Below are 7864 nucleotides of genomic sequence, written 5' to 3'. Positions count from 1 at the left end.
ATTGGTTGAAGATATATGGAAGCTATATCTAAATCTTCGTCCTAGGGCCACACAAATATTGTTTGTCAAATTTCATCTCAATCGGATAATAAATGCTACCTGCATTTTGTTCACAAGAATACATGGATGGACTGACATGAATAAATTGACTCAGAAAGTGATACTTCGAAGATCCTTAAAAGTAACTATGGGTCTATCCCGCTTTCTTCTCCCTTTTACAATCAAATGCACAAAGACATAATATCCTTACCATTTTTTGGTGTAGGGTATAAAGATCTGTTAAGAAAATGTGGCTAAAATCACCAAAATACCAAATATTCGGAGGGAAAAGGAATAATGAGCCTACCCCAGTAGTCATTATAAACTCTACAAACTGACTTTTAAACGATTCCCCCTTAAATAAGTGGCGAAAATCATAGGATGCCAAATATAGGAAAGTATTGAAACATAAGGGGCTAGCAAAATGTGAACACATGCAGGCAATGAACTGCCACAGGAGATAGAATCCCTTACGAACCCTAAGTAGCGAATTTCGCGGGAACGTAGACCTATATAGGCAATGTTCTGCCAAAGGAGGTAAAACCCGTTGCAAACTCCAAGTATCGAATTTCTAACAATTCTGTTAGAAAATGTGACCTATATCGGCAAAATGCCGAATATCGGAAGATACAGTGGGACTATACGAAAACGTGATCCGACATAGTCTATTTATAATTGTGCAAAATGTTAGCCTTCTATATCAATACGGACGGACAGGCAGACACATAGACAGGCGGACATCGCTAAATCGACTTATCAAGAATATAAATACTTTGTAGGGTCTGAATGAATATTTCAAGTAAAAATGTCGTTTATGTCTTGAATTATTGTAAGATTTAGTGTAAAACTTGTAAAGACTGAATGTTTGTCTATTTAGTCCTGCTGTGTGATCTGTTAAATTGACCTTGATAGTGGTGTAGTGAATTTAACAGCCGAAAATAATACAGAACAATACCTTTGTTGTCCAACATTATGAAGAATAGTTTACACTCAGCCCGTTTGTTAGCTAATTTACTGGTTATTTATTACCCTACACCATAAGGTGGTCAGGGTATTATGTCTTTGTGCACTTGTTTGTAACAGGCAAAAGGAATCGAGATAGACCCATAGTTCCTATTTATGATCTGCATAAGATAACATTCTGAGTCGATTTATGCATGTCCGTCCGTCTTTTCATGTATTTTTGTAACCAATGCACAAGACGTTTGTTTGACCCAAGGAAATTGGAGATAATCAGTCAAAAATTAGATATGGCTCCAATATATATCTTCGTCCGAATTGCCTTTTATTGTACACCAAACGTGTAATATGGTAATTTAAGATAGTATGGAATTTTGCATATACGACAAAATTAAGCATGGAAATAGGTATGTCGAATTTTATAGAAATCAGATATAGCTATAGCTCTCATATATATTGTTCATCCGATTCGTTATATTTTTTATTTGTTATATGAAGCTCTACTAAATATGTAAAGGGGTGTCGGCCCGTCCAACTTTTAGACTTTCTTTAACTCGGCACCGCCCGACTTTTGTCTTTCCTTATTTAAAATAAGTTAGACCGCTAGAATATCTATTTCTGTAAAATCTGGTTGAATAAATCCTAATAATGTGGGATAATATCGCTAAAATTTTGTATATAAACCATCACTAGAATTTTTGCGAAAATGTTCACAACATTGCTGCCTAAATACACATATCGCAAATGCTGTTCCTTATATCGACACTAAATTGTCTATAACTAGTTGATTAAAAAAAATAAATCCATAATAACATATTTTTTTGTCAAAATATAGGCTCTTCAAAGAGTTTATGTTCCCAAAGATGATATATAACAAAGATGTATATTTTCGTTGCAAACTCAAAGGCATATTTAAAGGGACGGGGAATTTGCTACAAAAAATACATATTTTGTAATTAACATCAAAAGTAAATTCTGGCACAACATCATACATATGTATGTCTAATGAATAAATTATGTAAGGGTGTAATTGTTGTAGTAGGTCAACGAACACCAACTTCATACATAATACATTTGTACAAGTCAGTAATTATGTCGATTTATAACTAGAAGTTCGTGTGGATTCGAAAAACACGGCTAGAACAAGAATGTTGCATTTCCAGAAAGAGATAAACAATGTGGTACGAGTATTTTAACTGATTACTAAATCAAACCGAAATCCGAATCAAAAAAAGGGTATGAAAAAAACTTTACGATTTGAGGTGCTTTAGTGTTTAGTCCTAAGATGCTGCACTTTGGCCAAGAAGAGATAATGGGATATAAAAAAGGTATGATTATATTAAAGACTCCGCCTGGAGGAAAATTTGGGCAAATCTGAAGGAGGATGTGGTCCAGGATAAAGTATATTTCTCAGGTGGCACAGAAAGACCAGCAAGTGCTAAATAAAAACATATCTGTTCAGACAATAATAGTCCTGCATTTTAATTCAAAAAGGTTATTTTTGGTGAAAAAGAGCTCGATAAAAGATCTTGGTAGCATAAAAGTAACGGGATAGTTGTTGGGAACCAAGTCCAATATAATAAGGTAACACAGGAGCTGATATAAGGCCTTAGGATGAGAGTACACGAACGTTTTTTTGACTGGCTTGAGTTATCGGTAGATTTCTTCGTAAAAGAACAAAGCAAAGACCTAAAATGGTAAAGACTAGACAAAATGCATTCTGAGGAACTTGTTTACGACTATACTATTTTGAATAACAGCTTTGATAGAGGCATGTAAATATAAAAGATACAATTATAGAAAATAACAAGTAAAAAAACTCTTAATACCCTCCACCATTGGGCAAAGAAAACATTTTTATATAAAAGTATCTGAATTCCACTTTAAAATACAAATACCATTAAGGCCGTTTGGATAATGCTGTTAAGCTTTTCAAAGAAACATAAAGTGGGCGAGGGCGCTAAATGGTGGCCATACCAAAACGGGAACCTACATATATAGAGAATTTTATACTTCAAGGATTGTTATCTACCAAATCTTCTTAAATTTGAAACAATTTCCTGTATAAATGTGACTAGGATTATCAAAATTTCGAGTATCGGTGGGTATCGTTATATGTGCGCTATAGGAAAAGGAGAACCTAAATTTTCAATGTTCTGCCGCTGGAGCTAGAACCCATTATGAACTACAAATACCAATTTTTAAACAAATCCGTGGGAATATGTTGCAAAAATCATCAAAATACTGAATATCCGGAGATACAATCATGTGAGGGCTATACGAAAACGTGAACCTATACATTATATGTTCCGCCACAGGAGCTAGAACTCATTACGAACTATAAACACCAATTTTTGGACAAATCCGTGGAAAAATGTGGCATCAAAATACCAAATATCGGGAGGTACCGTTATATGGGGCTATACCAAAACGTGGACCTATATATACCATGTTCCGGAGCTAGAACCCATTATGACTAACAAATACCATATACTCTCTGGAGGATAAAAAGAGGTTTCGAGGCGCAGTTTTTGGTACGAAGTAACCAATTGTGTTAGAAACAAAGGTTCAAAGGTTATTTTAATGCTAGGAATCATAGTGCACCAGAACTGGTAACACTTAGCTAATGTCTTATTTGAAAGATAATTAGTTTTATCCTTCCGCTGGACGAATATGATTGTGTATACGCTTGCACAATGCTGGAAAATATTGCAAAACAAAGGTAATGTTGCAGAATGTGTGCGGAAAATTGCGTACGGATTTTGGAAGAAGGGAAACCAAAACGTGGAGTGAATGTTATTTTATTGGGCCATTTAGATCGAATTCATTTTACAAAAATTTAAAAGGAGGATATTGCCAACATTTGCATTCAACAGATGGCGCTACGTGTCACACAGCCAAAACGACACTCAATGTTCTGAGCTCTGTTTTTAAAGATCTCATTATCAGCAGCAGGCCTGATGTCGGCTAGCCACATCGGAGCTGCGATTTGACACCGATTGACTATTATTTATGCTTATGCATTAAAACGGGACCAATCGTGGGGGCTACTGCATTGTCAACCAAGCAGTCATTTTAATTCTTTCTTTTTCCATTATTAATCGGAAGGGTTGTACCATGGTACAATCATGGCACAATAACAGAAGGTAGAACAAAGCTACCCCCTAAATACAATATATTTGGTGTTCTTATTCTGTCCAAAAATATATACACACTTTGGTTTCTGTGTGTATTGTTTTGAATAAAAAATACAATTATTTGAAATTATTTCAAATACGGTTGAGAAATTAATCGTGAGATAAAAAAAAAACTGCAACAAAGTTAAGCGTCATAATTTCTACATTTTTTTAATTTTATTGAGTGAAGGCAAAAAATGTCGGACATATCATCAAATTTTGGAATAAGTTTAGATTTGTTCGAATTTGTCAACTTTGGCACGAATTATGGTCTTCAAACGGCCTATGAAACCGTCAAACGCTGCCCGAACGTTGCTCTGCGGTATTTTCACCCATTCCCGTCGAAGCGCTTGCCTGAGGTGATCGACACTTTGGTATTTTTTAAAATGGGACCAAAATACTCCAGACACAATAGTCCAACGGATTGGTATCCGGTGATTTTGGTGGCCATTGTGCGCTGAAAATGAAGCGAAGAACCTCTTTTATCCTGATGGCCAACGCTTGAGTTCTGGTGGCCAACCGAAGGTGCACATTTTCAGCTGACCTCTTTGACAAGTAAATACGATCATTTTGTTTGTTTACAAACTGTTGGACAACGAATGTTTTCTCATCGGAGAAAAGCAAATTCGGCAGTTCAGCACTTACGGCCAAGCGAAGCAACTCTTTAGCTTATTTGACTTTATTTTCTTTCTGTTGCGGTGTAAGTTCCTGCACTTTTTGGAATTTCAAGGACTTTACCCTGAGCTCATTTTTCAATATTTGCCGAATGGAATATTCCGATATGTTCAGCTCGCGATCCATTTTTCGGCCACTGCGACGCGGTTTTCGATCAAGTCGTTTTTTTATTTTTCGAACCATTTCTGCTGATGTTGCTACGCTACCAGTTTCACGGTAACGAGCGATGGTACGAGACACAAACGATATATTCACATTTAAATGCTGGAGTGCTCTAACGATAGCCACTTGTGGTTTTCCAGCCAAATATAAAGGAATCACACTATCACGCTTGAATTCCATCACGAATAACTTTTTTTTTCGGGAAAATTCTCACCAAAATGCCACTGGAATAATTTTAATAGCTGTCGGACGAGTGGCTTAGAAATGACATCAGTCTGAAATTGGTTGCAGTTTTTTTCATCTTACCCTGTGAAGACAAGGTAGGACATATCAATCGCCTGAATTCAAGTTTTTCTTTTGGCAGTCTTATATTGACATAACATGTATAAAATTTTTGCATGTGTATGTATTGTTTTGAATAATAAAGAAAATAATTAAAAAATATTAAATTTGCTGAAATTTAAATTCATAGGGTAAGTGCGCCTAAGTTCGGCATGTCCCAGTAGTCGGCAGTTTTGAAATTTAAACTTAAATAACTAAAGATCATTTTATAACTTAAAAAACATACATAATCAAGCATTTTTCTCTTATTATATTATTTAATGCCAACATTAGGAACAGAAAAAAAGAGATTTACCAGTAGTCGGCAGGGGGTGCCGATTACTAGAAAAATATAATTTTTGACCTATTTCACCAAAACTTGAGAAAAGTATTAAAAAATTATCCAAAAACTACTCAAATAAAAAAATAGTTTTGAGTCGGCAGTTGCTTTTATTTGTGCTTTTTGACCAACTTTTCTGAGTTAAGAATGTTTTTTTAAATCAGCTAATTGACGTTTTAGGAAAAAGATCAATTCACAAATTCCAAATATAAGAAAGGTACTTTCTTAATTAAATCTCATTTTTATTTTAATTGAAAATCCATACTATTCTTGATTTTCTACCTATATTTGGTGTAGAATGATAATTAAATAAAACACTATTTAAAAACGAAATTAGTTAATTAAACTGTGAATTAGTATTACAGCATCGTTTTATACTATTTGAAATAAAAAAAAATATACAAAATAATATTTTTTAATGAAATAGCATATGCCGACTACTGGCAAATAGACATGCCGAGCATTGGAAAATGGTGCCGACTACTGGCAAAAAACTACTATTTTGGTAAAATTGCAAATTTTGCCAATTTAATAAAAACAAATTCAAATGTTGTTTATTATTTCGAAAACTTAACAAAATATGGAATCTGAACAACTTTATTTTTCTGCAATTGAAAGATTTCACTCAGAATGTCGAAAGATTGAAATATTGAAGAGCCTAAAAGTGCCGACTACTGGTACACTTACCCTATTTGCTTTTTTTCAGTATCTGCAAGAATCTACTAGTTTTGGATTTTTCTCCGATATCATAAAGGGAAAACCGGTTATCGTAGTAAAAACTTTTACTTTTGTCAAGAATGTAAAAGTTTTTACTGCGATAATCGATTTTGCCTTTATGATATCGGAGAAAATTGCAAAACTAGTAGATTTTTTCAGGTTCTGGAATAGACCAATTACAACTTTTGGGAAAGCAAATGTTTTCAATTCAATTCCTGTGGACAATGTCGCTGAAATCATTAAAATACCCAATATTTGGAGGTACCGTTATATGGGGGCTATACGAAAACGTGGATCGCCATGGCCCATTTACGAATTTAAGCCAACTACATATGTGTGCAAATTTTCAATTAATTCTATATCAATTCGTTCGAAATATTATTACAACAGACAGATCAACGGATTTCACTTTATCGACTTAGAATTGTACGCTGATCCAGAATATATACTTTGTATGGTCTAACATGAGAATTTACTCTCCATAGAATAGCGGACGGTATAAAAACTGATTGTTGCATTTTTATTGTTAAATTTGAAATTGCAAGATAAGCTTCAGGGTTGTGTTTTTTAAATTTAGTCATTCGGCCCTACTTTGTAATTATTCTATCATAAATTGCACAGCTTTAAATAAAAAAGTTTTTTAAGAAAATATTCAGTGGTTTTTCTTTTTTATCGCATTTTCAAAAAAACATCATTTGGCGGACCCTGTAATTATAACGTTATGGGAACTTGTATCCTATTAAGAGTATTATTGAAATTATATTTGATTGCTTTAAGATCAAATTCCAGTTGCAATAGTGTTGTCCAATACAAAATGTTTATCTGCTTATTTTGTATATGTTGTTTGCATACTCCGTCAGTTGCAATGACGTATGCAGTTGCATATTCGCAATGTTAATCATACGCAACACATACCCAAGAGCAAAAGAATAAAAAACGCCCTACCTTTTAGTTTTAATTGCCTAACTCACAGATAATCTGCACTACTGGGAAATGTAACAGTCTCAGCAAGAAAACGAGACAAGTAAAATAGAATTTTATTTTTACCGCAAAGCTTTGTGACATGTTAATGAAAATAATCCGACATTGCTCAATATTATCTTCATTAAAATCCAGATTAAAATGTAAATTGGCAAAATGCCGAGAATCAGTTTCATTGCTGTGCTTGTTATGCGATTGAGTGCTTTAACCTTACCCACAAATCTCTAGGCGTTTCCGAGACCAAATGACATACACCCACACCCACACACACATACACAAACTCAACGTCGTATCTTGGCTGTGATGAGAAAGGTGTTACTTAATCTGACATAGCCACCAGTTGAGTGTCGTGTCACTGTGGTGGTACGATGGCTAGCTTAAGTGCTTCGGTATGTATGTCGTCTTGGCCAATAATTACAAGAACATCATTACTGAAGGATTCCTGGATACATTGCAGGACACATGGTGAACACATGTAGCTCTGTTGCTTGCA

Source organism: Musca domestica, unplaced genomic scaffold, assembly GCF_030504385.1.
Source record: "Musca domestica strain aabys unplaced genomic scaffold, Musca_domestica.polishedcontigs.V.1.1 11, whole genome shotgun sequence".
Classification (NCBI taxonomy): Eukaryota; Metazoa; Arthropoda; class Insecta; order Diptera; family Muscidae; genus Musca; species Musca domestica.
Note: the sequence above shows the minus strand (reverse complement) of the source record.